Source organism: Podarcis bocagei, assembly GCF_964188305.1.
Source record: "Podarcis bocagei genome assembly, chromosome: 6".
NCBI classification, from domain to species: Eukaryota; Metazoa; Chordata; class Lepidosauria; order Squamata; family Lacertidae; genus Podarcis; species Podarcis bocagei.
The window spans coordinates 101737121-101753396 of record NC_138130.1 but is presented as its reverse complement, the minus strand read 5'-3'; the positions used below and the strand labels follow the sequence as shown (position 1 = coordinate 101753396).

Genomic DNA, 16276 nt, shown 5'->3' with positions numbered 1-16276 from the left:
AGCATGGATTTCTGAAAAATAAGTCATGTCAGACTAACCTGATCTCGTTTTTTGACAGAATTACAAGCCTGATAGATGAAGGGAACGCAGTGGATGTAGCCTACCTTGATTTCAGCAAGGCATTTGACAAGGTGCCCCATGATATTCTTGTAAAGAAGCTGGTAAAATGTGGTCTTGACTATGCTACCACTCAGTGGATTTGTAACTGGCTGACTGACCGAACCCAAAGGGTGCTCATCAATGGTTCCTCTTCATCCTGGAGAAGAGTGGCTAGTGGGGTGCCACAGGGTTCTGTCTTGGGCCCGGTCTTATTCAACATCTTTATCAACGACTTGGATGATGGACTCAAGGGCATCCTGATCAAATTTGCAGATGACACCAAACTGGGAGGGGTGGCTAACACCCAGAGGACAGGATCACACTTCAAAATGACCTTGACAGATTAGAGAACTGGGCCAAAACAAACAAGATGAATTTTAACAGGGAGAAATGTAAAGTATTGCACTTGGGCAAAAAAATTGAGAGGCATAAATACAAGCTGGGTGACACCTGGCTTGAGAGCAGTACATGTGAAAAGGATCTAGGAGTCTTGGTTGACCACAAACTTGACATGAGCCAACAGTGTGACGCGGCAGCTAAAAAAGCCAATGCAATTCTGGGCTGCATCAATAGGAGTATAGCATCTAGATCAAGGGAAGTAATAGTGCCACTGTATTCTGCTCTGGTCAGACCTCACCTGGAGTACTGTGTCCAGTTCTGGGCACCACAGTTCAAGAAGGACACTGACACACTGGAACGTGTCCAGAGGAGGGCAACCAAAATGGTCAAAGGCCTGGAAACGATGCCTTATGAGGAACGGCTAAGGGAGCTGGGCATGTTTAGCCTGGAGAAGAGGAGGTTAAGGGGTGATATGATAGCCATGTTCAAAGATATAAAAGGATGTCACATAGAGGAGGGAGAAAGGTTGTTTTCTGCTGCTCCAGAGAAGCGGACACGGAGCAATGGATCCAAACTACAAGAAAGAAGATTCCACCTAAACATTAGGAAGAACTTCCTGACAGTAAGAGCTGTTTGACAGTGGAATTTGCTGCCAAGGAGTGTGGTGGAGTCTCCTACTTTGGAGGTCTTTAAGCAGAGGCTTGACAACCATATGTCAGGAGTGCTCTGATGGTGTTTCCTGCTTGGCAGGGGGTTGGACTCGATGGCCCTTGTGGTCTCTTCCAACTCTAGGATTCTATGATAGTTCTCTATTTACTTCTCCTTTTTTGGCTAGAGCTTGGTGCTAGTCGATAGGCTAAATCCCTGCCCTGGTCAGGTTCAGATCTCCAGTTCAGGATCTTCTGCAGACTAGATGGCTAGAAACATGCTTTTCTTACCACAAGAGAAAGGCGAGGTGCTTAGGATTCAGGGACAGATTGTGCAAGTTCCAGCGTGGGGACATTTGTGGAGAATTTCAGCCTCATTGACCTTGATTCTCTTTAGCACACGGGAGTGCATTTTTGCATCTGTTGTTCACAGCGTTACAAACCTGTGCCTTAATTCTGGTTTGCAGTGTAACTTTCCAAATGATTTCCCAGGGGAAGGTGCTGCGCTGCTGGCCCCAATTAAAACAAAGGGCGAGAGGGAAAACTGCTGGCTCTCATGCCTTCTGGTGTTCAAGCAGTCTAATCCTCTACTTTTAATAAACAAAACAAAAAAAGATTCTTTGAGGATCTTACAAGGGCAAGCACATTGTGTTCCGTCGCTCCTTTTTAATGATAACTATGAATGACTCACAGCTCTGAGGTTTCACAGGTAAAAGCCAGAGTAGGGTGTGTGTGTGTGTGTGTGTGTGTGTGTGTGTGTGTGTGTGTTCGTTCCTTGTCTTGAGGATGGCTTTGAGCAGGGTCAGGCAATTGTTTAGTATCCCCAGCCAACAAGTCCAGTCACTCTGTACTTGTTCCTTGACCTCAGGCCAGTTTTTTGCTGATATGATTAGCTACTATATTGACCCCTATGGTGCCTTCCAGCTCGACAGTTCTGTGATTCTGTGAATTGATCACTGTAATGTATTAGAGCAGGGGTCAGCAAACTTTTTCAGCAGGGGGCCGGTCCACTGTCCCTCAGACCTCGTGGTGGGCCGGACTATATTTTGGGGAGAAAAATGAAGTAATTCCTATGCTCCACAAATAATCCAGAGATGCATTTTAAATAAAAGGACACATTCTATTTATGTAAAAACTCACTGATTCCTGGACCGTCTGCGGGCCAGATTGAGAAGGCGATTGGGCCGGATCCGGCCCCGGGCCTTAGTTTGCCTACCCATGTATTAGAGGCAGAGGGCTGCCTTAGAGGATGACTTGGGAAATGCAGTTAGATCACAATACCATTACAGTGGTACTTCGGGTTACATACACTTCAGGTTACAGACTCCGCTAACCCAGAAATAGTACCTTGGGTTAAGAACTTTGCTTCAGGATGAGAACAGAAATCGTGCTCCGGTGGCGTGGCAGCAGCAGGAGGCCCCATTAGCTAAAGTGGTGCTTCAGGTTAAGAACAGTTTCAGGTTAAGAATGGACCTCCGGAACGAATTAAGTACTTAACCTGAGGTACCACTGGATATTCAGTGGGAATATATATCTCCTTGGTGCTGAAATAGCTTCACTGACTCCCAGATACTTTCCAGGCACAGTGCTTTTTGACTAACCTTCAGTACCTGTAGGAATGCCTTCTCCCCACAACAACCTGCCTGTGTATTATGGCAGTCTTTGGACTGTTTCCTTCAGGGACTCTTGCTATCTGAGGCAAGGTGGCAGTTACCAGAGAGACCCATTTCTGTGATGTGAAATTTCCTTCCTACGGAAATTTGCCTGGCACCATCATTCTTATTTTTTGCACCAGGCAAGGACATATTTATTCTCCCAGTCTCTTAAAGTATTTGTTTACCTGCTGCAAGTGACTCTATGCTACTTTCAAATGGGTTTTTGTTTTTCGTTTTGCATTGCGGTGTTTATATTCTGTGTTATGTAGATTTTCGTGGAAGCATGTCCGAAGAGCAGTACAGTGGTGCCCCGCAAGACGAATGCTTCGCAAGACGGAAAACTCGCTAGACGAAAGAGTTTTCCGTTTTGGAGGTGCTTCACAAAACGAATCTCCTATGGGCTTGCTTCGCAAGACGAAAATGTCTTGCGAGTTCCTGCGGGGTTTTTTTCCTTCCCCCCCTTTTTCTAAGCCGCTAAGCCCCTTATCAGCTGATCCGATCAGCAGATAAGCCGCTAAAAGCCGGTAATAGCGCTAATCCTCTAATCCGTCAATGGGCTTGCTTCGCTAGACAAAAAAACCGCTAGACGAAGAGAATCACGGAACGGATTCTTTTCGTCTTGTGAGGCACCACTGTATATAAATCTTTAAGTAAATGAAACAATTGAGCTTTGGGCAATGACACTTCAGACCATAGGTGGGGGGCACATTGCTAGCTGCTGTTCAAAACAAACCCCCTGTCAAAGAAAACCAACATGTGAATAGGAAAGGATTTTAGCGTAGCCTTTTTGCTGAAATCCTAATATTCTATGTTTTGTAGGTAGTGGTTTGGTATGGTAAAAAAAAAAAAGGTAAAGGACCCATGGACAGTTAAGTCCAGTCAAAGGCAATTATGAGGTTGCGGCTCTCATCTCGCTTTCAGGCCGAAGGAGGTGGCGTTTGTCCACAGACAGTTTTCTGGGTCATGGGCCAGCATGACTAAACTGCTACGGGCGCATGGAGGACCGTGACGAGTGCCAGAGCGCAGGAAACGCTGGTTACCTTCCCACCGCAGTGGTACCTATTTATCTACTTGCACTGGCATGTTTTCTAACTGCTAGGTTGGCAGGAGGTGGCACCAAGCAACAGGAGCTCAGCCCGTTGCGGGGATTCGAACCGCCGAGCTTCCGATCGGCACGCCCAAGAGGCTCAGTGGTTTAGACCACAGCGCCAGGTTTGGTATGGAAGAGCAGTCCACCACACAAGCCCCACCTGCAATCCAAAGTTCAGTTCAGTTTGGATGTAGGCTTCCTAGTCAGTGAAAGCCAGGCCTCAAAAGTCCCTTATCTGGGAATATCATGTGGACATATAGCAGGCCTTTTACCTTTACCTTTTCAGCAGGTGAGCTGAGAGTGCCAGTGGCCACTAGGAGCAGCACTGGCAATGTCAGTGGGAGCCTCAGGCTTCTTATAGAGGAACAGCAGATCAGATATTTGCTAGAGGCATACAGTAATTGGATTCATTCTTGGAAAAGGGAGCATTCCTGCCTCTGGTAATCTTCTTTTTCAAAAGAAATATTTTTATTGAGATGACAGATTATGAGTGGAGCAACGCTTGAAAATGCAGACTTTCTCATATACAGTGTTAGAAACAGATATGAAAGCTAGGAGCTAAATGGCACCTTAAACCGAGGTTATGGGCGCAACAACGGAATGCCTAGGCACATTTTTTAATAACAAGAATACAAAGCTGAAAATGAATGAATGCTGCTAAAATGTTATGTTCATTTTTCACATCTATGTTCACAGCTCCGAACATATAACATTGGCGCTAGCCTATCTGCACCAGCTTGCATTTGGTTTCTGAGCTGAATTTGGAGTGCTGGTTTTCAACTTACAAAGCCTTATATGGCTCAGAACCCCATTAACTTGTAGAGAACTGTTTCCTTTATGAGACTTTTGGGACGCTTACTTCATCTTCTGAGGCCCTTCTCCAAGTACCAGACCCAAGAGAGGTGTGGAGGGTGGCTGTATGAGAGAAGGCCTTTTCTGTAGTGTCTCCCCGTCTTTGGAACATTTTCCCCAGGGAGGTGAAGCGTTCCCCAAGTCTAAGATCCTTCCCCCGCACTCCGTGATTTTTAAAAAATATACACTGAGTGGATGGTTTAGCTGCTTGCTGTTTTATGGTGATTGCTTGTGATAATTTTATGGCAGAGAAATGTGTACCTGGGGGATGTTTAGTGTGATCACTTTTAACTGTTGTTGTGTATTTTAAATATTTATTTATTTACTATGTACCGTATTTTTCTCTCTATAACACTCACATTTTTTCTCCTAAAAAAGTAAGGGGAAATGTCTGTGCGTGTTATTGAGCGAATGTGTGGTCCCTGGAGCCGACTGGCAACCAGACTGGCAACGATCCACATGGATCCTCAGGATCTTTGCATTGGGTCACCCCAAATTCACCAACAGATCACACAGCATGTCCATGGCTACAGCCTGCACCAAAAAAATCACGCTCCCACTGTTGCCTGGGGCCACAATGGTGCAAAAACGTGGTTATAAAGCACAGATCCACATGGATTCTCAGGATTTTTGCATTGGGCTACCCCAAACTCACTGTCAAATCACATGTCTGTGGCCACAGCATGAAGCCCAAAAATGATACATCCACTGTTTCATTCAGAATTTTTTTTCTTGTTTTCCTCCTCTAAAAACTATGTGCGTGTTATGGTCAGGTGCGTGTTATAGAGCGAAAAATACGGTAAGTCACCGTGGCACCTTCAGGCAAAGGGAGACATGCAGTAGGTATTTTTCTGGGCTGCTGTTATCTTCTGAATACCAGTGGCAGGAAGCCACAGGAGGGGAAGATGCTCTTGTGATTGGATCCTGCTTAAGGGTTACCAAGAGGTGCTCGCTTGGTCACTGAGAACAGGATGCAGTCTAGATTATGGTTACCAGATTTTTTCCAATGAATCTGGGGACACTTAAAAAATAAATAAATACAGAGGTACCTCTGGATGTGAACGGGATCCTTCCCGGAGCCCTGTTCGTATCCTGAAGCGAACGTAATCCACGCATGCGCGGGTCGTGATTCGCCGCTTCTGCACATGCGCGTGATGTCATTTTGACCATCTGCACATGCGCGAGCGGTGAAACCCAGAAGTAACACACTCCGTTACTTCCGGGTCACTGCGGAGCGCAACCTGACAATACTTATCCTGAAGCTACTTCAACCCGAGGTATGACTGTAAAAAATTACATGCTTTATAATCCCTAATTACATCTATACATCAGCTGTTTTGCTGTCTTGAGAAGTCCAGAAGAGGAGAGAAACCTGGGGTGTGCAGTTGGAAACAGAGTTTGAGAATATGACTGTGGGAAGATCACAGATTTGGAAAAGGCCTTTGAGGGGCATCTAGGCCAACCCCCTGCAATGGAGGTATCTCAACTCAAGCAGCCTCAACTTAAAAGAACATAAGGCTTCCCTGCTCCAATTTGACTTCTGCAGTTCCCGGCCGTCGGGGACACGGTCTCGTTCACGCTTTCTCTCACGCTCAGCTGCCCGGCTCCACGCCCGCTCCAGTTGGCCGAGGGGATCGAAGTCATTTCACCCCTCTACACCTTGCCCAGCAGAGAAACCATGCCCCGTGCGCCCCTCACGGACAACGGTGCACCGACCGCCTGTGACTCCTGCTCCTCACCCGATCTCTTGCCCCCCTTCCTTTTGACGGATTGGGGAAGGCTTGGGAATCGTGGGCGGGCGGCCTTTTCCTGGAAGGGGCGTGGTTTCTCTGCTGGGCAAGGTGCAAAGCTCTTCTTTTGCACCCTGTGAAACTCTCAGAACGAAGGGGGGAAGGGGGCAAGAGATTGGGGGAGGCTTGGGAGTCATGGATGTGCAGCGTGCCTTTGCCCAGGAGGGGCGCAAGGCGCGCGGTTTCTCTGCCGGGCAAGGTGCAAAGCCCTTCTTTCGCACTCTTCGATCCCACCTCTGCCTCTGCCTGCGCAAAAACTATCTTCCCAACCCTCCAGCTGCATATTACTCCAGGAGAGCAGGGTGTCAAATTTCCCAGGAACATTTAATGAATTCCAGGGACAGAATTTTTCCGGGGGCAGATTTGCAAATCTGGGGGACTGTCCCCGGGAAATGGGGACATCTGGTAACCCTAGACTAGATGGGCCCTTGGCTTGTTCCAGCAGACTCTTATTTTGTTCTTAAGGCAGGGGCAAAACTAGGCTTTGTTTCACCCGGGTCAGAGACCCAGTTTAGCACACTCCCATGCACATTTGTGTACACACACACAGTGACACCCCTCTGGGGGCTTCAGTCAGGGCAAAAAACCTGCTTAGTCCCCCGTCCTGTAGCTATGGCTCTGCTTAAAGCTCTTGCCAGACTTCTTGTGTTTGTCCATCCAGAGCTGTGTGAGCTTTCAGAGCAGCAAACCTCTGAAATCTGCACCTCTACAATCTTTAGACTTCCGTGAGTCATGCGCAACAACTTTCTTCCCTGCAAAATGTAGCTTTAATAATAAATTGGCTTTCATCTGTCCTGATTTGCATATTCTTTTTTACAGGCAAGGGACTGTTTTCTACCTGAAGATATAGGAACATACTGTGGAAGTTAGGTCCCGCATGAGACTTGATTCTTGACAAATATATATTTGCAAGACCAGTTTTGGAATCTTGAAAAGTGTCTCTTTGACCATCCTTCATAGAGAGGCTGTCCTTTGCTGGGCTTTCACAGTTTGTAGATTCCATGAAGGAACAAATGAAAATTGGATCCTGCTAGCAGTCTGCTGGAATTACTTTTAATCTTGCATTCAGGCAGGCTTAGCAATGAATGAGCAATTTGGGTAATGTTTGCATTGTCTGTTTCTATGAGCAGTGAATTAGGATTTTGTATTTGGAAGGGTGTATATTAAATATTGAAATTTTCTCCACCCCAGGTAGACATTAATTTTTATTTTTTACATTCTAGGCAGGCATTACAATTTTGTTGAAAGGTCAGCTTTTATGGATGGAAATCTGATCCAGCGCTGGCTGTAAAGCCTCTGTTACAAGTTGTCGAAGTAATTCTTTTGACTAAGTTGCCACATGCCAGCCCCTGAAGCTGTGAGCTGCCCTCATGCCTGTAGCTGGCCAGCCAGATGTTTGCATGGGGCACACAGGACAGGAACTGCTCCCCTTCTTAAACCCTCTACCTTTGTTGTCACAAGGAAGAAGGAGCCAAATGAAGGCTTCCTTTCCTTTCCTTAGTAAAGGTAAAAGACCCCTGACCATTAGGTTCAGTCGTGGCTGACTCAGGGGTTGTGGCGCTCATCTTGCTTTACTGGCCGAGGGAGCCGGCGTACAGCTTCTGGGTCATGTGGCCAGCATGACTAAGCCGCTTCTGGCGAACGAGAGCAGCGCACGGAAACGCCGTTTACCTTCCCGCCGGAGTGGTACCTATTTATCTACTTGCACTTTGACATGCTTTTGAACTGCTAGGTTGGCAGGAGCAGGGACCGAGCAACAGGAGCTCACCCCGTCGCAGGGATTTGAACCGGCGACCTTCTGATCGGCAAGCCCTAGGCTCTGTTGTTTAAGCCACAGCGCCACCCGCGTCCCACCCTATCTTAATTAACCCTTTTTGCTGTTTCTCTTGGTCCCAGAATTCTGCTCTTTGCCTTGGTTGTGAAGAAGGCACTGCACACAACTTTCTGTTTCTTTAATGTTGCAGCTTCAAACATTAAAGAGGATGAATGTTGTGGTGGGGAGCAGGCTGTCATAGATGGGTAGGCAAACTAAGGCCCAGCGGTCAAATCCGGCCCAATCGCCTTCTCAATCTGGCCTGCGGGCGGTCTGGGAATCAGTGTGTTTTTACATGAGTAGAATGTGTCCTTTTATTTAAAATGCATCTCTGGGTTATTTGTGGGGCATAGGAATTCGTTCATTATTATTTTTTCAAAATATAGTCTGCCCCCCCCCCACAACGTCTGAGGGACAGTAGACTGGCCCCCTGCTGAAAAAGTTTGCTGACCCTTGCTTTAGCTTTACACAAGATTCACGGAATTTGGCTTTCTATAATGGTTTGTTTCGTTTGCACAGAGCATGCACATCCCGCCTAGAGCATTCTGAGAAATCGCTTTCCTCCTGTGCTTTGTATCAGATTTCTGCGCTGCACTGTAATGTAGATCTAATTCTCCTGAAATGTAAGCTTTGTGCTGGATGGCTTACCATGCTGGGCCTGGCTCATCTGCCCTGGGCCTCAAAACTGCCACCTGCCGGTCCTATCCATTGCTGCCACCACCTCGAGTGACAATCTTGTTTGTGGCACCAACATTTCTGAAGAAGGGGATAATCGCAGATTCATTGAAGGAACTGGATTGTTTATTTTTAACAAAAAATTATGTACAGCTTGATTGTAAATAAAACCTCTAAGCAATTTACAAAAATGACACAAAAATGGAAATTGTAAATAAAAGCCTTTATTTTTTTTAAAGCAGATATATTTTTAAAAATCACCAGTTAAGCTAAAACAGGCATATATGGGGCAAGGTGATCCTTCAAGTTGCCTGGTCTCAAGGTGCCGTTGTTTGAAGTAAGGCTGCTATAGTTGTAGAAAAATAGTTGCAAGATTGGATGGGGAGGTAGTCAGTCTTTTCAACAGGGCAACATCAGCTGTTGGTTTTATCTCTCCAGATTTAAAACAACTTCACTGGTTATCCATTTCTGAGCATAATTCGAAGTGCTGACGTTTACTTTTTAAAGCCTTATGGTTTGGAGGTTGTGTAGTTGTGGGACTGTTTTCATACATGATTGAGCTCATTGTCAATGACTGTTCTTCACATTCTCCCACCTTCTGAAATTACAGGTAGGTAGCCGTGTTGGTCTGCCGTAGTCGAAACAAAATAAAAAAATTCCTTCCAGTAGCACCTTAGAGACCAACTAACTTTGTTATTGGTTCCAGTTACAGATAGGTAGCCATGTTGGTCTGCCATAGTCAAAATAAAAAAATTCCTTCCTGTAGCACCTTAAAGACCAACTAAGTTAGTTCTTGGTATAAGCTTTCGTGTGCATGCACACTTCTTCGGAAATTGGATAGTTGGTGACTATCTAACTAGTGAGAATACCTTTTTTTGGCTCTGACTCCCTGGCTTTAGAAAGGCCTTCCCAAGGAGGCTTGCCTAGCACTGGGGATGGAATTTCCTGAAAATCTCAATAGATTTATTCTAATAACTGTCCTGTTCCTTAATCCTGATGTGGAATTTGCCTCCCCCTTCTGCTCAAAATACAAACAATTCTCACATATTATACATAATATTATGTATCTAATACTATAGGCATATATGCTCCAGGTTTCTTAAAGTAGCCAGAAAAGATACAGATACATATAACTGAATTTAAATACATATTATTAATATACTTACAAAGTTGTGATGCAGAAGCATGGGGCTTGACACTTCTGTATGTATCGTATGCAGATTATGCCTATTTCTGCGTGTAATTTTGCATATAATTTGCTGGGTTTTTAAACAGCGACCACCAATGCAGGAGCAGCACAGACATGCAGTTTGATGCAAGCAAAGCTCACTTGGGTCAGAACTACCAAAAACTCTGTATAAATCCATTTAAAGCAGATTCCTTCATTCTTACCTGGCACCAACTCTTACTTCCTTCTGTCTTCCTTTTGTTACTTCCTTTCCCCATGCACTGCTTTTTAAAACATCAGCTGAATCAGGTTTTATTTTTGATCCTTGTTTTATTCCCTCTGTTGTCTTTAATTTTATGTTTTGCCAGCTTGGTATATATCATTGTTTTAACTCCCCCCCCCCCTTTAAATTGGGACGCGGGTGGCACTGTGGGTTAAACCACTGAGCCTCTTGGGCTTGCCGTTCTGAAGGTCAGCGGTTCGAATCCCCGCAACAGGGTGAGCTCCTGTTGCTCGGTCCCAGCTCCTGGCAACCTAGCAGTTTGAAAGCACGTCAAAGTGCAAGTAGATAAATAGGTACCGCTCCGGCGGGAAGGTAAATGGCGTTTCCGGTCACTGCTCTAGTTCGCCAGAAGCAGCTTAGTCATGCTGGCCACATGACCCGGAAGCTGTACGCTGGCTCCCTTAGCCAATAAAGCGAGATGAGCGCCACAACCCCAGAGTCGGCCATGACTGGACCTAATGGTCAGGGGTCCCTTTACCTTTACCTATACCCTTTAAATTGCTGGATTGTGGGCCAGCTCACAGTCTAAACTGTGGGAGCCAGTGTGGTGTAGTGGTTAAGAGTGGTAGTCTCGTAATCTGGGGGATCGGGTTCGCTTCCCCGCTCCTCCACATGCAGCTGCTGGGTGACCTTGGGCCAGTCACACTTCTCTGAAGTCTCTCAGCCCCACTCACTTCACAGAGGGTTTGTTGTTTGGGAGGAAGGGAAAGGAGAATGTTAGCTGCTTTGAGACTCCTTCGGGTAGTGGTAAAGCGGGATATCAAATCCAAATCCAAACTCTAAACAAATAAATAGAGGTAGAGAGTGGAGGCTGAGGTATGAGAAGGTTATGTAAAGGAGCAACAACAACAAAACTGAGGAGAACATCAAGCAGGGTAAAGCCCTGGTGGATGGGAGGGAGAGGGTGGCAGGAGAAAACATTGTTTGGAAAAGAGAATATGAGGGGTGGTGATGCTGGTGGCACCCAGATGTTATTTAGCACATCTGGAAGGTAGGGAAACCTGCTTCTACCCCCTATTCAGCAGCCCAGTTGCCAGACCCAGTTATTAAGTTGCCAGGGCACCCTGGAAATTCCCATCCCTGGAAATTGCACCCACATGCATGCCTACCCATACCACTAAAATAATTATTTAGCAGAGTGCTGCTGCCAGATTTGAGAGTTTTCTTGTTTAGCTTGCTCTCTACCACACGACAAGCATTTCTTGTCCCTTTAGCATAACCCAAGTGCGCCTGTGTTTCTCTCAAAATCTGGAGGACGTGCAAGGCTTCATTTTGCTCTGAAACATTCTCCCCGTCTCCCTTTCTCCCCCTGTGCTCTTGCTGGCTTTCGTCCTCATTTCATCTAACCCAGTACCGGCCTGGAATGTTAATGCATCTGCAGCCAGAGATGATTTATCAGTTCCCAGAGCTCTGGCTAGGACAACAGGAAGAAAATATTGTCTCAATGAGCTTGCTTGGCACTGTTCAAATACACGAGTCCGGAAAGACTTTCCAGTGCTTTGGCCTCCACCAGTTTTGCATTGTGCCTGTTTGAAAGGGAGCTTTTTCAACGGGGTGTTTGTCTCTCGATTCAGCACTAACCTGCCACCGTTTTTTTAAATGCAAGAGGTAAATGGCAGGCTCTGTTCCCAGACCCATAACCCTCATCTTGGCCGCACTTGGTGACCTCTCCAACTCAACACAAGCACCTGCTACTGGTTTTGTGCTGAAAGAGTTCCTGGAAACAAACCCTGGTATTTCACATTGCCCATGTGTTCAGGAAGGGCAATAAAATTGAAGCATTTTTTTTTATGTTGTGCTGCTTAATGATGAGCACCCCCCTTCCCCACCCAGCTTTGCTCAATTTGGAATAGGGTTAAGTAGAAGGATTTTTGGAAAAACATACATCCCTAGCAATAAAATGGTTTATTCTTTATTTCTGAGCCTATTTTGAAGTGTTGTATCCAGCTAAGTTCTACTTAGAATGGGCCTGTGAAATAAATGAACTGACTTCTATTTAGAATTGACCCATTGAAATAATGATGATGATGATGATGATGATGATGATGATGATGATGATAATAATAATTTTTTATTTATACCCCGCCCTTCCCGGTTCAAAAACCGGGCTCAGGGCAGCTAACAACAAATTTAAAACACTTAATTATAAAAGCAGCATAAAATACAGTACAAAAACATGAATAACAATAAAAATCAAAAATCAATTAGATAATCCCCAGGGCTAGTTGGCTGAATTGGTCCTACTTGGGCCAGTGAGGAGGCCAGGGGAGAATTAGCTGTGGGGTCTCAGAACTGGTGCTCTTCATAAAATAAATGAACTAAGTTCTACTTAGAATGGACCTGTTGAAATAAATGAATCTAAGCTGGTCACTTAGTGACTTCAACATTATTATCAAAATGGTGGCAGGCAGGGAAGCTGTTATGTACTGAAGTTCACACCCTGGGCCAGCAGGGGGATACTGTAGATAGTTATGCAAATGAAGGATCGAAAGTGACATTCAGTGATTGGATAGTTTGTATGCAAATGAAGGATCGAAGTGATTGGATAGTGATTGGATAGTTTGTATGCAAATGAAGGATCGAAAGTGACATTCAGTGATTGGATAGTTTTAGAAAGTGTTACAGTAACAAGGTACTGGAGCTCTATATAAGCAGGCTGATTGAGCCCTTCAGCTCAGTTCAGTTCTGGCCTCAGAATAAAGAAGAGCTGTTTGAAGAATCGCTGTGTCGTCTGATATGTTCGCCCACAACCTAACAGAAGCCATACAGCTGGGCCTTTGTTAGGCCCTCAGCCTTTTTGCAGCAGCATCCTGGGCTCAAGGATCCATAAGAAATGTGGTTCCTGCTAGGAGATTTCCGTCATGGATTCTTGTGCCCAGATGCAGCAGCAGAAGTAGTAGTGCTGAGAGCCTAACTGAACGGCTCTGTCTGTCCTTGGAAGAGAGGAGGAAGTAGTCATGGCAGTGGAGAGAGTTAGATGGCACCAAGTGAGCCTGGAATGAACTGGGTTTTGGACTCAGGGAGGGAAAACCAGCAGTTTTACCATTCTAACTCGCTTGTATATCATGCACGTCCAACAGGTTGATCGCGATCTACTGGTTGATCACGGGGTACCCCTGGCCGATCGTGGGTTCCTGATTTTTTGGCCATAATAATAATAATAATAATAATAATAATAATAATAATAATAATAATAATAATTCTTTGGTGATCACTCGTAGCCGAGTAAGATTAAGAACTCAGAGGAGGAGAATATTCCAAGTGCAACATTGAATTCCACTCAATAATTATCAATAAAAGACAGCTAAAAACAGGTATTTCAAAACCATTCCAAGCTAATTAAAATAAACAGTAAGCTATAAGCAAATTAAGACACATGTAACTGCCTAACCCAAAATGTTTTAAGCAGGTGCTGGAAAGAATCTTCTTCTTCTTAGGCGATCACTCATAGCCGAGTAAGATTGTCTTCCATGAACACGATCTTAACACTGAGTCCGTAAGTGACTGTGGAGGTCAGTTCTGGATCCACACGTCCTTCCACAGTGGGGACATTGGTTTCCTGGCGGGAGTTGATCACGGTGTGGATTTGCCAAGTGTGCCTTCCTCTTTGCACATTTCTCCCTTGCGTCCTGAGTTCGAGTGTCTTCAAAGCCCAGGATTTGGTAAAGGCTGTTCTCCAACTGGAGCGCTCGCAGGCCAGTGTTTCCCAGTTGTCAGTGTTTATACTACATTTTTTTGGATTTGCCTTGAGAGAGTCTTTAAACCTCTTTTGTTGACCACCAGCATTATGCTTTCCATTTTTAAGTAGTGGTAATAGTAGTAGTAGTAGTAGAAGAAGAAGAAGAAGAGTTTGGATTTGATACCCCGCCTTTCACTCCCTTTAAGGAGTCTCAAAGCGGCTAACATTCTCCTTTCCCTTCCTCCCCCACAACAAACACTCTGTGAGGTGAGTGGGGCTGAGAGACTTCACAGAAGTGTGACTGACCCAAGGTCACCCAGCAGCTGCAGGTGGAGGAGCGGGGATGCGAACCCGGTTCCCCAGATTACGAGACTACTGCTCTTAACCACTACACCACACTGGCTAGCAGCAGCAGCAGCAGCAGTAGTAATAATAATAATAATAATAATAATAATAATAATAATAATAATAATAATAATAAATAAAGCTCAAGAACTCTGGGTCACCCTCCTCCCAAAAAAGTTTTTTTATAGTGGGAGTAGATCACAGTCTCTTCGAAGTTGGACGTGCCTGTTGTATATGAATCTCGCCCTGGAGCGGTATGAGGAGCAGACTGTGATGTCGGCTTCACTCAGTGCTATATCGCTTGTGGAACTGCTGCCACTCCTGAGTCTCTCTTGCTAGCCGCGTCTGCTGGGGGGAGTCAAGAGTTCCTTCCCGATCCCCAGCTGAGCGGTGCAAACAAGCTGCATTGTCTCAGACCTCGAGTGCCTGGGTGAAAGTGCCATTGTCTCAGACCTCGAGGTAAGTGCTGGGGCAGTTTCACCCGGTGCCCTGCATGCAGAGGCCAATGCATCTTGTTTTTCCAGCACCGTGGTATATCGCCAAACCGCGATGTTTGGCTGGCGATACACTGCGATGTTGAAAAGCTGATATCGCCCAGCCCTACTCAGCACAATTGTTAGTGCTGCTTATAAATTTCAATCTGAACTGATTCAGATTGGAACTGTTGCAAGACAAAATATATTCATCTTAAATTGCAGTGGAACTGAGCTATTGCAAAGTTCTCTGGTTTGATCTCGCCTTTCATTTCTTACATAGAGCCCTGCTTCTCTGCCTCCCCCCCACTTGTGTGTGTAATAAGATTGCTTAGGAAATTTCACTAAAAAAACCTCCAAACACCCAGTGATACTTGAGCCGAATTTTCCTTGTAATGATTTAGTCCATAAAGCTAACTGAGCCCCATAGAAATGAGAGTTCCTTAACCTGTCTTATCCTCTATGAAGCAGTTATTGTAGCTGGGCAGTTATAGCTTTGCGTTTGACATTATTGCCTTGCGTGTCCTCTTGAGGATTATGTTTCTGCCTCTCATTTATTAAATGCCTTACATGTTGTAGGAATGAGCGTTCTCCTCCTCTAGGGAGAGGGATTTAGCTGCCTCTTTTATTGGGGTCCCCAGGAGGTAAAGTGCATGGTAATAACCATCAGTGGGAGGTGATAGCAGGAAGACTCATGTTAGCTTAAGGGAACCACATGGGTGGCAATCATATGATGCTCTCTGTCTACCTTCGATCATTTGACTCAGAGCTGCTTTCACTTCAGCCCCTTGCTATCTTTCCACAGGTAAGGACCATTTCCTTCTTTCCCCCCTGCTTTTTTATTTTGGAAGTGTGATTGATGGGGTGCAGGCAAGGAATCTGCTCAAAAGCCACTGAAATTTTACAGGCTGGTTTTATTGTTGTTCTAGATTCAGGTAGGTAGCCGTGTTGGCCTGGCACAGTCAAAATATATATAAAAAATGCCCAGTAGCACCTTAGAGACCAACTAAGTTTGTTCTTGGTATAAGCTGTCATGTGCATGCGCACTTCTGCACACGGAAGCTTATACCAAGAACAAACTTAGTTGGTCTCTAAGGTGCTACGGGGACGCGGGTGGCGCTGTGGGTAAAAGCCTCAGCGCCTAGGGCTTGCCGATCGAAAGGTCGGCGGTTCGAATCCCCGCGGCGGGGTGCACTCCCGCTGCTCGGTCCCAGCACCTGCCAACCTAGCAGTTCGAAAGCACCCCTGGGTGCAAGTAGATAAATAGGGACCGCTTACTGGCGGGAAGGTAAACGGCGTTTCCGTGTGCTGCGCTGGCTCGCCAGATGCAGCTTCGTCACGCTGGCCACGTGACCCGGAAGTGTCTCC

The 16276-nt window shown here is 45.7% G+C and overlaps 1 protein-coding gene and 1 long non-coding RNA gene across 6 annotated transcripts in view; one reads left to right on the top strand and one right to left on the bottom strand.

Moving 5' to 3' along the window:
• Positions 1-12346, bottom strand: part of LOC308588853 — a 271876-nt gene extending 259530 nt beyond the window's left edge. Inside the window, exons 1-2 of the long non-coding RNA XR_014008931.1 lie at positions 11197-12346; positions 10896-10941 (exon numbers count right to left, since the gene is read on the bottom strand). This is a non-coding gene — a long non-coding RNA (uncharacterized lncRNA). The remainder of the gene's footprint in view (positions 1-10895; positions 10942-11196) is intronic.
• The window catches only part of FAM168A (family with sequence similarity 168 member A), a 168934-nt gene that overhangs the window by 84432 nt on the left and 68226 nt on the right, over positions 1-16276 (top strand). The window lies entirely within an intron of this gene.